Genomic DNA, 19,871 nt, shown 5'->3' with positions numbered 1-19,871 from the left:
GCGCTCGGCCCTGCCCGGCCCTGCTGTGCTGCGCGTGGCCGCTGGGGGCGCCAGAGAGGCGCGGAGTGCGCGGGGCCCGGGAGAGCGCGCAGTCGGGCTGGCGGAGCGCAGAGCGGTGCAGAGGCCGAGAGCCGCGCGGGTTCAGCCGGGCAGGGTCGCCTCGAGCCAGGATGCTGCGCACCGCCGCCTTGTCCAGCCAGCAACCCCGCAACTGGAGCGACCCCGGGCAGAAGTAAAGGCGGCCTTTCCGGCAGTCGCCGCTGGAGGACCCAAAGTTTTGCACGCTGCATGCCCCTTCCTCCCGGGGGTCCAGTCACCCATCGTGCGAAGTCGCCGGGGGATACCAGGGGCTTAGTGGGAACCAGATCGGCTGTTCTGCACCCCTCCACCCCTACCCCCCAGGACAGGGCGGGGACTCTGGCGAGTGCACCTCCCACTACCATACCACCCTGTCTCTTCTCTTGGTGAGCCTTGGAACCCGGTCGCTGCACAGATGCCTTCGGGAGCCAGAAGCAAAGAGGAAAATGGACATGGCTCAGACAAGCAGGTGAGTAGGGGCGAGGGGAGCGGCCATCCCATCCCGGGCTGCGGGGCAGGCAAAATTCCAAACTCAGTTTGTCTCTGGTGACCCGGAGCGTCTGTGCGACGCGTGTCCCCGCTGGCAGGGCCACCGCAGAGACTTTGCTCCGCGAACACCAGAGCCGGAGCGAGCTCTACGCTTTTGGGGGAGGCAGCCTGGCCCTTCCCTCAGACCCAGCGCTTCCTACGGAGCGTGCAGGGTGGCAGGGGCACTAGGCATCCCACGGGAACCCGACTCCCCGGAGTGTGGTGCCTTGAGATGTCCCGCCTGACCCTAGGGGCAGGTAACTGAGACCTTTTAACATCTAGTGTTATCTCTTTAAAACTGTTTGCTTACTAGGAATTTTCTACATAAACTGTAAAGACACCCTTACCCCACAATCAATAACTTTTCTATTTGCCCAACATCCTTCCATTCTTAACCACTGCTGTTCCCGAGAAACCTTTTGCCCCACACCGAAGCGCTGCTTGATTCTGAGATGTATTCTGGTGGGGCTGGAACGTCCTGGCACTCAGCACCATGCACCTCAAAACCAGCATCAGGCTGGGTGATGAAGAAGGATCTCCAGGCTTGTTTCAGCTGTCATGTGTGTGCAAATGGGCCTGCTTCTATCAGATATGAGTAAACCTCGGTTAGCTTTCTTGGATGGATTGTTAGCTAAGGGACAACGGGGTAAGGAATTCCTATGTTAAATACTTGTAGTGTGGGAAATATGTATCATACTTGACATCTTAGATAAGCCAGGCACTATACTTGTCATGTCTTCATCCAGACATCTTTTCAATCAACATTGTTTCTCGTGGACCAGTTGTTCACACACAGGGGGCTGGGGAGACCCACCCTGGACTTCACAGAGCTGCAGTTGGAGAAGGATCAAGCTTAATTCTTCAGGGGCAGCTTGACACGTGCACATTGATGCCAGTATAAAAGTGGTGTGGAATTTCATGACTGAGCCAGTTCCTTGGAAGAACTGGAAATGAGCTAGGAGTGATCAAAAATGTGTCACCAAGAAAATGGGAACTGCTTTGCATCTTGGAAATTGGGAAGGATTTATAGTAAGCTGAGGTCTGGTCTTGCCAAGGAAAGGGGACCACGCAGAGGCTCCTTCGAACACATGCATGTGTGTGGGTGCGGAATGTGGCTTAGCTGTGTCCCTACTAGGACCAGGGTTGGGAGATAGCTGGAGGCAGCGAGGGGAAAAACATGTTCCATTCAGAGGAAATGTCCCCAGAATGGTTTCGTGTTCCCTGACTTAAATGAATCCATCTATCCCATCTGCCCTTCTTCTTGCTAAATTTCCCTGAGCATCGTACGTTGGGGGAACTTTGCTATACCATTAGTTTTTCTAAGCGTTCTCAGCATCAGGAAGGCAAATGTACCACCCACCTTGCAGGCTGGACCACGTCACCTGCTCTTTCCTGCACTGCTGTCTGGTGATGGATTAGAAACAGGACTAGCATGGAACACCCCCTCACTCCTACCCCAGGAACACCAGTTGGAGGAAGAAAGGAATTCCAGGCCTTTGCTGACTGGTACCACTAGAGCCCCGGCCATAAGCTGATGTGATGAACACAGCTTCTGCTGATAAGTAAAGTACAGGAAACCAGGACATCTGCGCTCTGACGGGGCAGGACGGCCTCCGTGGGAATGTGTCATCTGCCTTACAATCCCCTTGTTCCTGGCGGAGCCACTGGGCTTCAGTGCCTCGGCTCCTGACACTGTGGTGTACAGACGACTTCTCTACTCACTGTGGACCAGACTTGGTGGATCGCCAGGGCCGCACAGGAGCAATGGTAGCCCTTCTTTATCCCTTACCTTGAATGGGAAGAAATTGAATGTTGATGTACATATACAAATTGAAGCAAAGCCAGCCTCACTATTTAGTGTGATTGGGTAGGCTGTTTGAGGAGGAGGCCTGATGGAGGACTTAAGTCAGTGGCATCCATTGCAGTTTGGGCATTTGATTTTGCAATTCCAAATCCAGCTGAACCTCCCCTTCTTGACCTGTTAAATGGGCAACAAAGCTGCTGTTCTCTTGGGATTCCTGTATTGGGTGAAATTAGGGGTGCTGAGCCCTGGGCACGAGGCCTGATGGATAATAAGTCATCAGACACATTTGCTATGATTCCTCTCTCTCTCTCTCTCTCTCTCTCTCTCTCTCTCTCTCTCTCTCTCTTGGTTGTTTCATTGGTTTGGTTTGGTTTGCTTGGTTTTTGTTTGTTTGTTTTGTTGTTTTGTTTTTTGAGATGGGCTATTACACCATAGCCCGGGATGGCCTCAAATTCAGTGTGACCTCTCAGCAATCTTCCTGCCTCAGTCTCCCACACTGGCTGCCTGTTTCCTCAGTCAGGACGCATGAGATGCTGTGAGCAGCAACTGGCAGTTGGGAGGAGCCCGGCACCGGATGTGACTGCTTCCAGTAGAAGCTCTGAAACTTCTGTCCCAAACATTCCTGGTCTGGCAGCCCAGGGTAGCCCTCCCAGCACATGGTGATCCCTCTGCAGGAGCTCTTCCACAGGGAACAAAGCTGCCTTTTGCCTCACAAAAACAAGGTCTCATAATGGAGAGCAGAATGGGATCTCTACACACTGTTTTTGTCTTCAAGTTTCTTGCTCCTCACAAAATAAATTTAATATTAGCTTCTAAAAAGTGTTTTGCTGCTGGTAGTGAAATGATAGGTCAGAGTGATCACCCGTTACACAGCCCCTTTGGGGGCCATCCCTCCTACATTAGGTACTCTTCCGCTCTGACAAACGTCAAGAGAGGAAGGGTTTTGAGGTGGTTTGAACGCGCCGTCGCCAGTTGGAACTGTGGGAAAGATTAGGATGTGTCATCTTGTTGAAGGAGGTGTGTCACTTTGGGGTGGGGGTCTTTGGTATTTCCAAAGACCAGCCGTTCCCAGTTAGCTCTTCTGCCTTGTAGTTGTATCTCAAGATGTGAGCTCTCCGCTATAACTGCTGTGTCACGCTTGCTGCCATGCTTCCCACCGTGATGGCCGTGGACTCACCCTCTGAAACCGTGAGCTGCAAATAAACCCTTTCGTTAGTTGCCTTGGTCTTGATGTCTTATCACAGCAGTGGAACAGGAGCTAAGGTAGGTTCCGTGTGGCCCACAGTGGAAGGGGGTACTAGTCTGCCAGGGCAGGGAAGGTGTGGCAACAGGACATCGAGGCAGCTGGCCACGCCATGTCCAAACTCAGGAAGCAGAGCCAGGCTAAAACTGGTCCTCAGCTGGCTTTGTCCTGTTTACGAATAAGGCCCACCTGCCCACCCACCCATGGTGCTGCCCACATTCAGAGTGGGTCTTTCCACCTCAGTTAAGCCTAGAGGCTTGCCTCCTAGATGGTTCTGAATAATATCACGTTGGCAACCAAGACGTGCCATCCACTCCTGTCCCCAGACCTGGTGTCATGTTTCATACCATTTTCAATACATTTGCTGACACCTCGATTATTAGAGGTGTAGATGATACTGTTGCGTGTGTTTAAAATGTGAATCACTTTATTTTGTGGTCATTTTTCCTGCAGATTTTGTTTTCTTTTCTGTGTTTCTGTCTGGGAGTATGTACACGTGTACGTATGTGAAGGATAGAGGCCTGCACTAGAAGTTGTTTCTCAGGAGCTACCCACTGTGTTTTTTAAAACAGGGCCTCTCATTGACACTTGGGACTCACTGATTGGGTGAGGCTGGCTGCCCAATGAGCCCCAGGGATCTGCTCATCTCCATCACCCCAGTACTGAGGTACCAGCATGTGCCACCATACTCAGCTTTTTAGATGGGTTCTGGAATTCTAGCTCAGATCTTCACAAACCTTTCCTGGCTGAATCATTTCCTCAGTCCTGCTTTTTCATATGTACTGTTACATGGCATTGCATGTGGAATAAGTCGCTCCTTTTGACCACTGCATAGTATTCCATGGAATGGTCCAGAGTTCCCTTTAGCTATTACCTAATTGATAGATATTTTAGGGTTCTGGTTTTATGAAAGACAGGGTGATCAGCACTTTTATTTTTATACATGCTTTGTGGGCACAGGAGGGAGTATTTCTACCCAGAATCAGAATTGTCAGGTACATGCACTTTCCATTTTAATAACCTTGCCAAATCACCGTTTAAAGCGGTGAGCAGTCCAGACTCCCATGGCCGTGTAGAAGTGTGCCCTTCTCTTCACACCCTCATTAATGCTCAACGTTTTCAAAATGCTAGCTCCTGGCAATATGAGGGAATGCGACTCATTCGCTTGCATTTCCCTCAGTTTGGGTGTTTTTGAGCATTTTTTAATGTACATTTTATTCTGTCTTTGAACTGCTGAGACTGTTGATTTGTTGTTGGCGTTTTGAGGCCTTTGTATTGATTTGAGGGAATTTTCTATGCCTTCCAGAGACACAGCACTTCTGCCTGCTTGGAAATGGTGCCACTTTTCAGCTTGTCACTTTTCTCCTTCTAATTGTCTTTTCCAAAGTGCTTAGACATCTGGGTCTCCTGGAGCCTTCAGCTTTGTGTCTTGCTTAAGGAAATTGTCCATCTTCAAGGCCATGAGTCTTCTCCAGTTTCTCTTTATGCTTGGCAAGTTTTGTTTCACATTTAGATACCCAGGTTCTTTTGATGAATAATATAAAGCAAAAAGTTAATTTCCACTGGCCCCTGGAAGGCTGAGGCAACAGGATTGTGAGTTCTTAAAAGTGTCTTAGTTAGGGTTTTATTGCTGTGAAGAGACACCATGACCACAGCAACTCGTATAAAGGAAAACATTTAATTGGTGCTGGCTTACAGTTCAGAGGTTCAGTCTGTTGTCACCATGCCGTGACATGCCATGGCAGCATGCAGGCGGACATGGTGCTGGAGAGGTAGCTCAAAGTTCTACATCTTGATCCACAGGCAACAGGGAGTGAACTGAGGATCTTTGGAGACCTCAAAGCCCACCCTCCAGTGACACACCTCCTCCAACAAGGCCTCCTAACAGTGCCACTCCTTATAGGCCTATGGGGGGCCAATTACATTCAAACTACCACAAAAAGGTTAATTTCTGGTCCTTCCCAGTTGCCCTTGGCACCACATGCTGCAGAGATCCACAGCACACGCGCTCAGAACTGTGGGGTTTGAGCTGTCCTCTGTGTGCCATCACATGGCGCTCCCACCCAGGACTGTCCCACCATGTCCTCATTGCCCCTGTTCATGCCGCTGCCTTGCTTTCCCAACACGGACTCAGGATTCCACCTGTGTGTCAGTGTAGTCTGTGACCTGTGACAGCTGTCGCTGTGGAGGTAGGGAAGCTGTGGAGGGGGGTGGCAGGGGTGGGGGGTGTGACATGCCCACCTGCCAGTCATCCCAGATGGGAAAATCTGGGGGCATGGCTACAGGACAGAGAGAAGTGGGCCTCAGGTGAAAAGAGGAGACAGGGAGTGGAGAGAAACAAGTCGGCCTGTGGCTGTCAGTCAGGCCTTCAGCAGCCAGGAGAGGGTCTGCTGGAGTGACCTCCGGGTGGCTCTGGAGTCATGCACACCCAGTGCCCGGCTGGAAGGCTTTCTGTATGCCATTTCATTTCCTGATTTAAGCTTTTCTTGAACAGTCCTGGCCACAACTGCGCCCTGGGGCACTAGGTCTCGAGCTGACACTTGGGAAGGGTGGGAGCTCCCAGTGTTCTCTGCAGAGACATCGGTGTCACGGTGCGAAGGGGCTCTGCCAGGGTGCGGGGGCAGATGCTGCTCGGCAGTCAGCACCTCCTGACACCTTTCGCTCATGAGGTGGGGAGAGCCTGGTGTTGGCAGCCAGTGTCGGGCTTCCCTTCTCTTCAGACAGTGCATGCCTAACTTCAGCCATGGCAGTACCACTGTGAGCGTCTTCGATCACACCCCACCATTACGAGGGAGACCCAAACCCTTCTCACGGACATCATTTGAAGAGCCAAATAGTGCCGTGGGTTGGAGGTACCTGTGGAATTAAAGGGAACATGGCTATGTAAGTATGGCATCATGCTAGGCCATTGCTTTCCAAATGGAGGGCTGCCCGGTGCTTGGGCACAACACTGCAGGCAGCCCTTATCTCCAATTCATGGATGATGAGATTGAGTCTACAAGGGACACTCCTTCCTACTGTTTTCCCCAACCTCCTAGTTGCCAACCACCTGCCCAATGCTGCTGTAGTGCTCTGCACAGCTGTCCCTCTTCTCACTATTCACATGACAGGCATCGTAGATTTCTTATGACAACCTGCCTGGCAGATGGTGGCGGGGTGACATCAGGAGTGTGCAGATTGTCTTCTACCAGATGGAAGGTGTTCCTGAGGCTTACAATGGACTAGATGGGCCAGCAGAAGGAAAGATGACTGTGTGTCAGTTACCAGCTCCACTGACCACCACCCCCTGTGACCACCACCCCCTGTGCCACCACCCCCTGTGACCACCACCCCCCTGTGACCACCACCCCCCTGTGACCACCACCCCCTGTGACCACCCCCTCCCTGTGACCACCACCCCCTGTGACCATCACCCCCCTGTGACCACCACCCCCTGTGACCATCACCCCCCTGTGACCACCACCCCCCTGTGACCACCACCCCCCTGTGACCACCCCCTCCCTGTGACCACCACCCCCCTGTGACCACCACCACCCTGTGACCACCACCCCCCTGTGACCACCACCCCCTGTGACCACCACCCCCTGTGAACACCAACCCCCGTGACCACCACCCGTGACCACCACCCCCTGTGACCACCACCCCCTGTGACCACCACCCCCTGTGACCACCACCCCCTGTGACCACCACCCCCTGTGACCACCACCCCCTGTGACCATCACCCCCCTGTGACCACCACCCTGTGACCACCACCCCCTGTGACCACCACCACCCCTGTGACCACCACCCCCTGTGACCATCACCCCCCTGTGACCACCACCCTGTGACCACCACCCCCTGTGACCACCACCCCCTGTGACCACCACCCCCTGTGACCACCACCTCCCTGTGACCACCACCCCCTGTGACCACCACACCCTGTGACCACCACCCGTGACCACCACCCCCTGTGACCACCACCACCCTGTGACCACCACCCCCTGTGACCACCACCCCCTGTGCCACCACCACCCTGTGACCACCACCACCCCTGTGACCACCACCCCCTGTGACCACCACACCCTGTGACCACCACACCCTGTGACCACCACCCCCTGTGACCACCCCCTCCCTGTGACCACCACCCCCTGTGACCACCACCCCCTGTGACCACCACCCATGACCACCACCCCCTGTGACCACCACCCCCCTGTGACCACCACCCCCTGTGACCACCACCCCCTGTGACCACCACCACCCTGTGACCACCACCCCCCTGTGACCACCACCCCCTGTGACCACCACCACCCTGTGACCACCACCACCCTGTGACCACCAACCCCCTGTGACCACCACCCCCCTGTGACCACCACCACCTGTGACCACCACCACCCTGTGACCACCACCCCCTGTGCCACCCCCTCCCTGTGACCACCACCCCCCGTGACCACCACCACCCTGTGACCACCACCCCCTGTGCCACCCCCTCCCTGTGACCACCACCCCCCGTGACCACCACCCCCCTGTGACCACCACCCCCTGTGACCACCACCCCCCTGTGACCACCACCCCCTGTGACCACCACCACCCTGTGACCACCACCACCCTGTGACCACCAACCCCCTGTGACCACCACCCCCCTGTGACCACCACCCCCTGTGACCACCACCCCCTGTGACCACCACCCCCCTGTGACCACCACCCCCTGTGACCACCACCACCCTGTGACCACCACCACCCTGTGACCACCAACCCCCTGTGACCACCACCCCCCTGTGACCACCACCCCCTGTGACCACCACCCCCTGTGACCACCACCACCCTGTGACCACCACCCCCTGTGACCACCACCCCCTGTGACCACCACCCCCCTGTGCCACCACCACCCGTGACCACCACCCCCTGTGACCACCACCTCCCTGTGACCACCACCCCCTGTGACCACCCCCTCCCTGTGACCACCACCCTGTGACCACCACCACCCTGTGACCACCAACCCCCGTGACCACCACCACAGAACGGTGCCTAGGAAAGCCTTGGAGGCATCGATTTCCCAAGAGCTCTCTCATGAACGAGAGATACAGTGCCTTGGGTCATGGCATATGATGTCTTTGGTTCTTATGCTGGTTGATTTCGCCCTACGCTAGTGTAGGGCTAGGAGGAGACAGTGACCGGGGTACATCAGCTTAATAAATTCAACAGTGAGCCGGGCGGTGGTGGTGCACGCCTTTAATCCCAGCACTCGGGAGGCAGAGGCAGGCGGATCTCTGTGAGTTCGAGGCCAGTCTGGACTACCAAGTGAGTTCCAGGAAAGGCGCAAAGCTACACAGAGAAACCCTGTCTTGAAAAACCAAAAAAATAAAAAAATTTAAATAAATAAATAAAAATTAAAAAAATAAATTCAACAGTGGGAGGGAGGGTCAGCATGTGTGTTTTCAGTTCCAGACTGACCCAGGATTGATTGAACAGTCTGCATTGCTCCGCCGGTGATGGAGTCCACACTTGGCACGGACTGGACTCTCCTGAGAGGGGGGTGTTGGGGAATCAGTCAGCTGATGGGTTCCATGTCCCTTTGTATCCAGGAAAAATCAAATTATGAGTAAAATGTCACCGTGAGGTGAGCACGATGACACCGGGAGCTTGGTGCAGCCTGCCCTATTCTGTCCCTGGTCCCAGTGCATCCCCCTCTCCACAAGCCCCCGCTACTGTTCAGCTCTCACTTTGTCCGCTGCCTTTAGTGTGACTCAGCCCAGGGCCTTTGGTGAAAGACCATAATGATTGCTTCTGTTAAGAAGGCCTTACTTACAGCATGATGAGGCTTGCCTGAAATTTCAAAAGGATCACGAAATCAAGGCCATCCTGAGCTATGTAGCAAGACCTTCTTTTCAAACAAGAAAAAGGCAGCAATCCATATTTTTTCCTAAGTAAGTATTCTGGCATTCGGTCACTGATCTGCTGAAGGAATTGTCTCATTTAATGTCATGTCAGAGACTACCCCGGTTAGATCGGCCTGTGGTATCTCAGGGAATAGCAACCTCATTTTCTAGAATCAGAGAAGTTGGCTAAGCTCACCTTGCCTGACAGACAGAAGATAAATGACCCAGGGGGTTGAGTGGGACAGTGGCCACCCTGGGCAGCCAAGGCTGGGGAGAAGAAACCTGAGCTGAGCGGGACGTGCCTGACTGGTATAAATAGATGGTGACATGGTAGCCCAGCACTGCAGATGGGGGCAGTGGCCACCTTAGCAAAGAGCTGGAGACCCAGAGACAGTAGGTCCCCCAAACCTGGCCCTTAGTGGACAGCAGGCAGGCCCTGGGGGGCCCAGACGGGAGTGAGAGCATTCCACGGAGTCTCACTGCAGTCGCTCTGTGAAGTGATGTGATGTGGGTAGGAACACAGTGTTCTCAGTTGGCGCAATTCCCTGAGCAACACCACCTTCAAAGGGCTCAAATGAGGCTCCGTCCGCCGAGTGCCTCTCTTGCATACAGAAGGCCGTGCGCTGGAACCCAGCACTGGATGGACCGGATGTGGGGACACCGGAAGTTCAAGGTCATCCTCAACCACACAGGAGTTCAGGTCAGCCTGGGATGCACGAGACCCTGTCTCAGAACAAATAACACGTCTTTCAAGAAGAAGTCTTAAGAAGAAGAAGTCCAAGGTGAGAATGATGCTTTCTCAAGACTGTGACACTCGGTTACAGCCACTGGAGTGGCTGAAGCCTTACAGCTTGGTGGCCCCATGGAAGCGCCTGTCCTCAGGTATTCCTAGACAGACAGAAGGCAACATTCACTCAGGGTAGGTGACCAAGAGTCTCAGAGAGGCCTATGCTGATCAAACCAACAGCAAAATCAACTTGCACATCTAGCATTTTAGCTCGGAGAGTATGGCAACCCCAGTTCTGAGTGATGTCCTTCAACTGTTTTGTTTATTCTGTAGAGGTCGTTGGCCAACAGGGATGTCCTGGCTAAAGAGCGTTTTCCAGAGTTACTTCCTACCTTTCTGAGGTGGTTGGATCTTCCCTCTGGCATGGCGAGCAATTATTGCAAAAAAAAAAAAAAAAAAAAAAAAGGAAAAAGAAAAAAAAATTCCAAAGGAAGAAAAGGCATACATGTGGATGATCATCAACCTAGAAATAAATGTTAGACTTTTGATGTGTTGGTAATGGATTGCTATCCACACAGTATCTCTCTACCATATACCTGTTGATCATGTTTATAGACATTTAGATCCCCATTCTGCAAACCAAGACACTTTACTTATTGTGGCAATCCATAGCTACATATATGAACATAGATATAAACATACTATATAATTCATGTATTTAAATCTATATACCATCCTAGTTAATATAGGCTAATAAATGGCTTTTTAAACAATCACAGCACAGCATTCCAGTGCGTGTTTATTGTTGAACTATAACATCTTTAATCCCCAATTATGAGTGTTTAGGTTTGAATTTTAAAATGTGTTAACAGTTATAATGAATGTTTTATGTAGCTAATCTTTTTTAGTATCCCTGATTATTCAATTCATTTATTTTCTTTTGAGGTGGTCTTAATCTACAGCTCAAGACGGCCTGGAATTCACTAAGTGACCCCTGGTTGGCCTTGAATGTGTAGAAATCCTCTTGGTGGGATTGCAGGTATGAGCTACCGTTGGCCCTCTCTCTGGTTGTTTTTAAATAGGCTTTTCTGCAAATGAAATCACCATGTCAAGGGAATATGCGTTTAAATTTTTGAAATTGATGAACTTTTCTGAATGTGTCAGGATTCCTGTTTTCCCGTGATCTGGGCTATATCAATCTTAATTTCTTGTTTTTGTTTTGTAGAACTGGGGACTGAACCCAGGGGCCACACACATTCTGAGCAAACTCTCTGCCGCTGAGCCACAGCTCCAGCTTCTGTGTGTTTGCTGGGTCTCACTGCCCAGGCTGACCTTGCACTGTGTAAGACAGGGCTTGAAACTGTAATCCTCCTGCCTCAGCCTCCCAAGGGCTGGGATTACAGATGAGCGCCAATAAGTCTAGCTAATTATATATGTTATGGGGGAGGGGATTCAAGACAGGGTTTCTCTGTTTAGTCTAGCTGTCCTGGAACTTGCTCTATAGACCAGGCAGGTCTCAAACTTGTGCTGGGATTAAAGGTGTGTGCCACCACCACCCAACCTACTTAAATACTTTTTTAGAGGACCACATTTTTAACAAAAGTAACCTGTGGAATTGTCAGCATCTTGCCTGATGTGTTCAAACCCTAGAGCTCCATTCTCAAATATCAGAGCCCAAGCATCATGGCCGGGTGAGGCTTAGTTTTTGTTCCTAGTTCAGTGGGTCAATAACTCCCTCTGAAAGCATTTAGTCACTTTGCAAGCACACAGAGAAGTCACTGCAAGTAAGAATGGGTTGTATACATTCTTTTCCTCTACCAAAAAGCTGTGTGCCTCCCTTAGAGAGGGCCAGCATGCGAGCTGCTGAAAGGACTAGCTTGTGTGGGGTTTTTTGGTTTTTGGTTTTTGGCTTTTTTGTTTTTTTGGTTTTTTTCAAGACAGGGTTTCTTTGTGTAGCTTTGGAGCCTTTCCTGGAACTCACAGAGATCTGCCTGCCTCTGTGTCCCGAGTGCTGGGATTAAAGTCATGCACTACCACTGCCCGGAACTTGTGTGAGTTTTATGCAGAGTGAATCATGTTGTGCATTGATGAGCTTTATAGAGGCTTTGATATGCTCTCAAAAGGACCCGCAGCAATAACCCAAGTCACAAATAGCCTCAGCTTACTGTAGCTCCCCAAGTGACATAGTATCTCTGGGTCTCATGGCAATTTCTGCACCACAGAAATGGATAGGTGGGGCATATGCATAACCAGTTCCAGTCAGTTCTGTTAGAATCAAACTTGCATATGGACTCTGGGGAACCATGCATGGGCCTCTAATAAGACCCTTCTTTGCGTCCCACTCACTCCTTGGGCCTCCCCTAGGCACAAGAAGAAAGGAGACTCCTTCCCACCTACAAATCCTGTGACAATCTGCTGGCCAGCCAAAGACACCATCCCATTCTATCAGCCCCTTCTTCCTGCATGGGGAGGAGTGGATATGAAACCAAGGCAATCCAGCTCTGGGCTACCTGCCTCTGTCCTCAGCTTTCAGAGTGCTCCCAGCTGTTGTGGGGCAGAGACCCCAGGCTGGGGTGAAAAGCACCCCTATCGACCTCAGGGAACCCAGGCCTAGGACCAGAGACCAGGATCCTCTCGGTGCTGCTGGATGAGAGATTATAGAGACAAGGAAAGTGGCCTAGAGGACTTGCATGTTCCTATCAGCAGGGAGCCAGGTCCAGAAGCAACTGTGCAGTCAGCAGGTGATGGAAGGGCTTTCTGTGCCCTGTGCCCTCTCTCCTACACTGACCCTCTCTCCTGCACTGGCCCTCTCTCTCTCTCTCTCTCCTGCACGGACCCTCTCTCTCTCCTGCACGGACCCTCTCTCTCTCTCCTGCACGGACCCTCTCTCTCTCCCCTGCACTGACCCTCTCTCCTGCACGGACCCTCTCTCTCTCTCCTGCACGGACCCTCTCTCTCTCCTGCACGGACCCTCTCTCTCTCTCCTGCACGGACCCTCTCCCTCTCCTGCACGGACCCTCTCTCTCTCCCCTGCACTGACCCTCTCTCCTGCATTGACTCTCTCTCCTGCATGGCCCCTCTCTCTCTCCTGCACTGACCCTCTCTCTCTTCTGCACTGACCCTCTCTCCTGCACGGACCCTCTCTCCTGAAGGGTATTGTTTGGGAGAAAAGGCTAATTTCAGCATCTCTCTCCCCATCTTCCTATTTGGAATCATGGAAGAGAAAGGAGTGACCAGGCTGCAGCCCAGCCTGCTTAGACTCCCAGACAGCAAGATCGGACTGCATGCTCTGCAGCAGGGGGATGACCCTGTAAGCCTTCTTGCTCCTGCCACTCATCAGAGCCCACGGGAGGTGCTGGCCGCATGTGGCTGCCTCTAGTATGAAACTTCCTATGGTTTCTGAAGGGTGAGGCCGTGGGTAGCCAGCTACATAGAGGGAACAGGAGCCCTGAATGTTTTTCTTTTTGAGGTTGGAGCTAGGGGAAAGGCAGACAGCAGCCCCTGCTCCGCACACTCAGTCTCTTCTATGAGACTGGCCCTGCCAGAGAGAGGCACACAGAAGTTCAAAACACATGTCTTCATCCTGCAAAGGGATTTCCAGAGCTAGCAGTGGCATCTCTGGTGGCCTGAAGACATCAGGTGCAGTCAATTAGCCCTATGAACATTGAATGTTACATTACACAACGAAGTCTTTGCAGGGTGATTCAGCTAATGTTCTCCTGGGTTAGCTCCTTAGGCACTAAATGGGATCCTGTGTACCCAGTGGAAGAGAGAGGCCCAGGTGGATTTTATAACGGCACATGCACAGGACAAGGGTGATGTAAAAATGACACACAGAAACACCTGAAGTTGCTGGTGCTGGGAGGTAGCCACAGCACAGGAGCTCTAACAAATGGCAAAAGCTGCAGAGCTGTGGCCAGGTTTGCTTCTAGACCTGCGGTGGCAGTGTGGCCTTGATTTTGCCCAGTTTAAAAAAAAATGTTGGCCTTCTGACTCCAGAACTGTTAGAGAATATAAGCCGATGCCTTTCTTTGTGCCTCCAGGTTCATGGTCATTTGTTACAGTAACCCCAGGGCCAGCCTTGTAAGTGAAGTGGAAGCCTGAGTCTAAAGACAACTCAGGTAAATAGAGCCACATTTGTCCCCCTGGGAAATATATACGGAGTGACAGAACAGCCAGGAGCTGTGAACAAGGAAGGCAGAAGCCCTGAGAACACTGGGATGGGAGTGGAGAGCGGGTAATACTAGAGTGTCTTAGTCACTCTTCCATTGCTGTGAAGAGACACCGTGACCAAGCAAACTCTTAAAAAGGAAAACATTTAACTGAAGCTTGCTTACGGTATCAGAGGTTCGGTCCATTACCATCGTGCTAGGGAGCATGGTGGCATGCACAGCAGGAGCTGAGCTACATCCTGGCCCACGGGCTAAGAGAAAGGGAGAGAGACAGAGACAGGGAGACAGAAGGAGAGACCGAGAGAGAGAGAGAGAGAGAGAGAGAGACAGAGACAGAGACAGAGAGACAGAGAGACAGAGAGACAGAGACAGAGACAGGGAGACAGAAGGAGAGACCGAGAGAGAGAGAGAGAGAGAGAGAGAGAGAGAGAGAGAGAGAGAGAGAGAAAGAGAGAGAGAGAGAGAGAGGGGGGAAAGCCAGCACGCACAAGCCTGGGCCTGGTGTGCACTTTTGAAACCTCAAAGCCCACCCCAGTGACACACTCCATCCAACAAGGCCTCCTGATTCTTCTAATTCTCTCGAAACTTCTACTCCGTGGTGACTAACCCTGCAAGTCTCTGAGTCTAAGGGAGCCATTCTCTCAAACCACCACAGGAAGTGCTAACATGTGCCCTTTGTTCTAATAACGCTTCAAGGGGTGGGAGAGTGAGGTGGACTTGAGAGAGAGAAGAGGGGGAGGAGCCTTCCAGATGGGCTGTCCTGAGATCCAAACCCTGAGTGTTTGGAATTCAGCTAGAGTCACGGCTTGGGCTTTAAACTACGCTGGCGACCTTGAACGAAATTATTTCCTAAGTCAGAAAAGGAACCCACATTGAGTGCAATAATTGTGCAAAGGCCCTAGAGCTCAGCGTCAGCAGCAGGTGTGATACCACAAAGCTGCCAGCACGGGTGACCTGAGCCAGCAACTGCTCTCAAGAACGGGGTTCATCTCAAGAAGAGGTGGCCAATGCGCCGCTTCCAGAGCTGTGACTGGGTAGCAGTTTATAGGATCATAGAAACAGATAGTTTATTCGCTTATTCATTCAATTAATAAATGTTTAATGAGCACCTATCAAGTTCCCAACACCAAGTAGGCTCTGGGGAAATAGCAGTGAATAGGCTGTAGACGGCGCTGACCTCACAGAACTTCCTTAAGAGGGCACAGCAGGTGTGCTGTGTAATTATTATTTTTCACTTATTAAAAGTTTTAGATTATAAAATTATTTTCAGTAATAAAACAGCAAAAAAAATCATTATAGAGACATAGCAGCTGGGCAGTGGTGGCCCATGGCTTTAATCCCAGCACTCGGGAGGCAGAGGCAGACGGAGCTCTAAGTTTGAGGCCAGCCTGGTCTCCAGAGAGAGTTCCAGGACAGCACAGAGAAACCCTGTCTCAAAAAACCAAAAAAGAAAAAGAAAAGTATGTGGCGTAGTATGGAAAACTGTTCCACTAACTACCTCTCCAGAGAAGCCACTGTCAACAGGTTTGTTTGTTTCTTCCGTTTTTAAAAGTGTAGCTAGAATATCAAATCATAGTCTTCTGAATTTATTTTTAATGTATCCTGAATATCCTCCTTACACAAACGTGCATTTCTTTTTAACGGCTGAGTAATATTCCATGCTATGAATGCACTGCAGTGTAGTTATAGTCTTCTTGGTAGATCTGGATATTACTTTCATTTGTCTGTATTATAAACAACATGCAAAGAAAATTACTCTACGTGTCTTTATGTAGCCTATGGGTGCATTTAAAGGGCAAATTCATAGATGTGAGATGTGAGTTAAAAAGAGTTTAGTTTAATAAACACAGTAGCTGAGTAAGGTCTGAGATGAGCCTCAGCTACACATCAGTAATGGTTCTCTGTCCTGTCTGATGAGAATGATAGCTTGTTGTTTAAGTGAATCATTTTTAACCTCAGCCTCCTGTGAACTAGTCCAAGCCCTCGTAAAGTGTATGCTGTGATCCATATGGGGTCATGTGACTAAATTTACTTTGGCCACAGTAAAAGGTCGATGAATGCACAACAACCAAAACATAATTCCACCACACGACAAGGTGCTTCTGGCGGCACCCACAGGTGCTGCATCACGTGCCCTCATGCATCCTCGTTCTGAACGTGACGCCACACTTTACACTGTGTGACGTCACACGATTCTCATGGTTCCTGATGGGAACAGCTCGGCTCAGATTTGAGCTACGATTGCTGTAAATGAAAGTGTTTCAATGTTTACACAAAGTTTTCTGCTCTCATAGACACACCGGGATTGAATTGTGGAAAACCAAGAATATTCTTGTGCCGTCATCATGGTATGAAGTACCATGTCTTTAACCATTTTGTGTTAGAAAGTTCGATTTTAAGAATTGCTGTTTGAGTTGCTGATTAGAGTTTCATAGAAATCAGTGAATTCTGATATGGGATTAGGACAGAATCTCTCATAATTCTCAAAAGGCCTCAATCACACTCCTAACATTTTGTGCTATGTATGTTTGAGAAGCAGCATTCTCAGTATTGACAGTTACAAAATCAAAATATTGACCAATCCTGAAAGATGTTAGAGATTCTATAGGTCTCACAATATCAAATATTCAGTTAAGATTTGATTCATTTGTGTAAAAATAAGCAAACATAGTGCTGAATTAATACGTAAATTTTTTGTCATTAATAAATAGCAAAATTATGTGTATACCAAAGAATTGCCTTAAAATAAATTTCTTTATGATTTATTATCCACAATGTTTGGCTTATATACTGATTTTACAGACCTATATACTCTGAGTTGTGTACAAATGTCCTGGAAAGACAGGGATTGTGACTGGAAAGTTGAAAAGCTTGGCTCTAATTGGGGGCTAGAACTGCTGGGCTCTGGTGAGGGTGGCTAGGGCCTTCCAGGAAATGCCGGCAGTGTGTGCAAAGGCCTATGGGAAAGAGCCCACATGGCAGCAGGACTGAGGAAGAGCATGGCAGGAAGGAGGGGGAGGGTTACAGCTCCTGGCATGTGTGGAGTTTCATTCCTGGAAAAGGGAGAAGACGGTGAAGGATACATGAAATCTGACCCAGCGGGCTGGCCTTTCTAACTGACCCTCTGGACCAGGAAGAAGGGAAGATGGATTCAGTGTCAGCTCAGGCAGTGATCTTGGGAATTCCAAGAGAGAGACAAGGCCAATCACAGGGAGAAGTGGGGACACTGTAGAGTTATCTAGGCTGCCTGAAGGCTTGAGTGGACTTGGCAGGAAGTAAGCGAGGCAGAGAGGAGCTGCCCTTGTGACAATGAGGACAGGTCAGCAGAGTTGGGAAGGTTCTGGGAAAAGGCAGAGCTCTGGGAGTGGACCTGCTTTGAGACCAGTGCTCAGCCCTGGTGCCTACAGCAGCATCCAAAGGACTCTGGCCAAGGGACTGCTCCCCAGCTGCAGCTGATCACACAGAAGAGCATCTGAGCCGTGGTGTGGTGTGACCTGCAAGCCTGCTTGTGAAGGGACATGCTCCACAAAACTCCTTTGTGGAGCTGGGAGAACTTAAGAGGGTGACATTTGAAGCTGCGGGTCATAGGATGCTGGTCCAGAAGTAGGCAGGAAAATGAAGTTGAGAGAAAACCAAAGGTACAGAAAGGAGGTAGAGGATGAGGGTCTGAGGGTCTGGGTGCACTGGGAAGGTGGCCTCACTCCTGAGTGTAGCAGAGAGGAAGGCACTCAGCTCTGTCTGAGCAGACCTGGGTGTGTTCCCACTCGGACGCTGCTTAGAGGTGACCTGTCCTCGCTAAGGTTGTTCTCTACCTTAGGCACTACCACATTGGTGATATTTACTTCTTGGAACCATTGTGAGAATTAAGGAGTTGCATGAAAATGGAAGAGACTATCTGAAATACAAAACCACTGGAGAATGGATGTCCAGAATGAAAACCGAGAAGAACCTCTTACCAAGCAGAAAGTAAAAGGCCAAACCGCAAAAGAAACAGGCAGAAAACCCGACCGTATGGCGGAAGAGGCGTTAACACAGACTCATCAGTGGAGGAAAATACAGAGCAGTTCACCTGTACCACCTGTACAACACCTAACAAAAGAGGCAAAAATAGGGATGAACATGAAAGGTAACTCATATCAATAACTTATTAACTTAAGAGTATTTAAAATTAATTCAGCAGCCAGAAATTGAAGCAATAGCTAAATATAGACCCATGTCCATCAGCTTTGCAAGATCTGATGATCCCAATGCGGGGGGTCCACAATGGAGAGTGAGGTGCTGCTGATGGAATGGAGGTCTGTTAGACCACTGGCAAGCATCTTGGCATCATCTAATAACACCGAAAAATGCACATTCCACATTGTTTGGACTGAGTGTCTAAGGGGAACTTCTCACGTATGACTAAATAAATGGCCTGCCTCTGACTTTACTGAGGGTGGTGGCCTCAAGCGGAATCAAGATAAATATCTATTAACCATAGGACAAATAAATATGTCGCGATACAGCACGCACCCCATGGAGTGCTACATAGCACTGTGCAGTGAGAACAAAACCATGTAGCTCAGCCAGGCGGTGGTGGCGCACGCCTTTAATCCCAGCACTCGGGAGGCAGAGCCAGGCGGATCTCTGTGAGTTCGAGGCCAGCCTGGGCTACCAAGTGAGTTCCAGGAAAAGGCGCAAAGCTACACAGAGAAACCCTGTCTCGAAAAACCAAAAAAAAAAAAAAAAAAAAAAAAAAAAAAAAAAAAAAAAAAAAAAAAAAAAAAAACCATGTAGCTCAGTTGTAGAGTGCTTGCCTGGAATGTGCAGGACGCTGGGTTCAATCCCCAGCAACCCCCAAGAAGACACAGCTTCTAGGCACAAAACTAAGCTACAAATGATGTAGCTTTTATTTTCCATCACATATTTGAGAAAAGTCCAAAGGCAAGAAGGGATTGATGCTGGTGCACCAGTGGCCAGTGGCACACACCTTTAATTCCAGCATTTGGGAGGCAGAGGTAGATGGATCTCTGTGAGTTCAAGGCCAGCCGAGTCTACAGAGTTCCAGGACAGCCAAGGCTATACAGAGAAACCTTGTCTCGAAAAACCAAAAGAAGAAAAAATTGACATGAAATCACAGCAGGGCTTCTCAGAGAGGAGAGGGTGGGGCCCACAGGGACCCTCCCTCAGCGGGCCATTCTCCAGTGCTTGGGATGTTCTGTCTTGACCCTGGGGGTAATTACACACGTTTGCCCTGTGACTGTTCGTTATACCATGCATTTGTTTTGAACACTTTAATCCAGGAGTATTTTATTCCACAATTTAAGCAGGTTTAAAAAGGAGATAGCTAACACTTGTAAAATGCTTGGCATGGTGCCTGGCCCATATTAAGAACTCAACAGCCGGGCGGTGGTGGCGCACGCCTTTAATCCCAGCACTCGGGAGGCAGAGGCAGGCGGATCTCCGTGAGTTCGAGGCCAGCCTG

At 50.3% G+C, this 19,871-nt stretch overlaps 1 long non-coding RNA gene across 2 annotated transcripts; it reads left to right on the top strand.

Moving 5' to 3' along the window:
• The first annotated feature begins 173 nt into the window (after positions 1-173).
• LOC128110665 (uncharacterized) lies at positions 174-19,120 on the top strand. 2 transcript variants are annotated; one of them, XR_008218272.1, is made up of 4 exons: positions 174-547; positions 11,181-11,274; positions 14,279-14,356; positions 18,225-19,120. It is a non-coding gene; the product is annotated as an uncharacterized LOC128110665 (long non-coding RNA). The 2 variants fall into 2 exon arrangements; XR_008218273.1 differs by having other exon boundaries at positions 11,461-14,356.
• Positions 19,121-19,871: the final 751 nt, after the last annotated feature.

This window comes from Peromyscus californicus, unplaced genomic scaffold (assembly GCF_007827085.1).
Source record: "Peromyscus californicus insignis strain IS unplaced genomic scaffold, ASM782708v3 Scaffold_15__1_contigs__length_86483966, whole genome shotgun sequence".
In the NCBI taxonomy this organism is placed as follows: domain Eukaryota; kingdom Metazoa; phylum Chordata; class Mammalia; order Rodentia; family Cricetidae; genus Peromyscus; species Peromyscus californicus.
The sequence above is the reverse complement of the archived record's forward strand: the minus strand, read 5'-3'. Positions and strand labels throughout refer to the sequence as shown.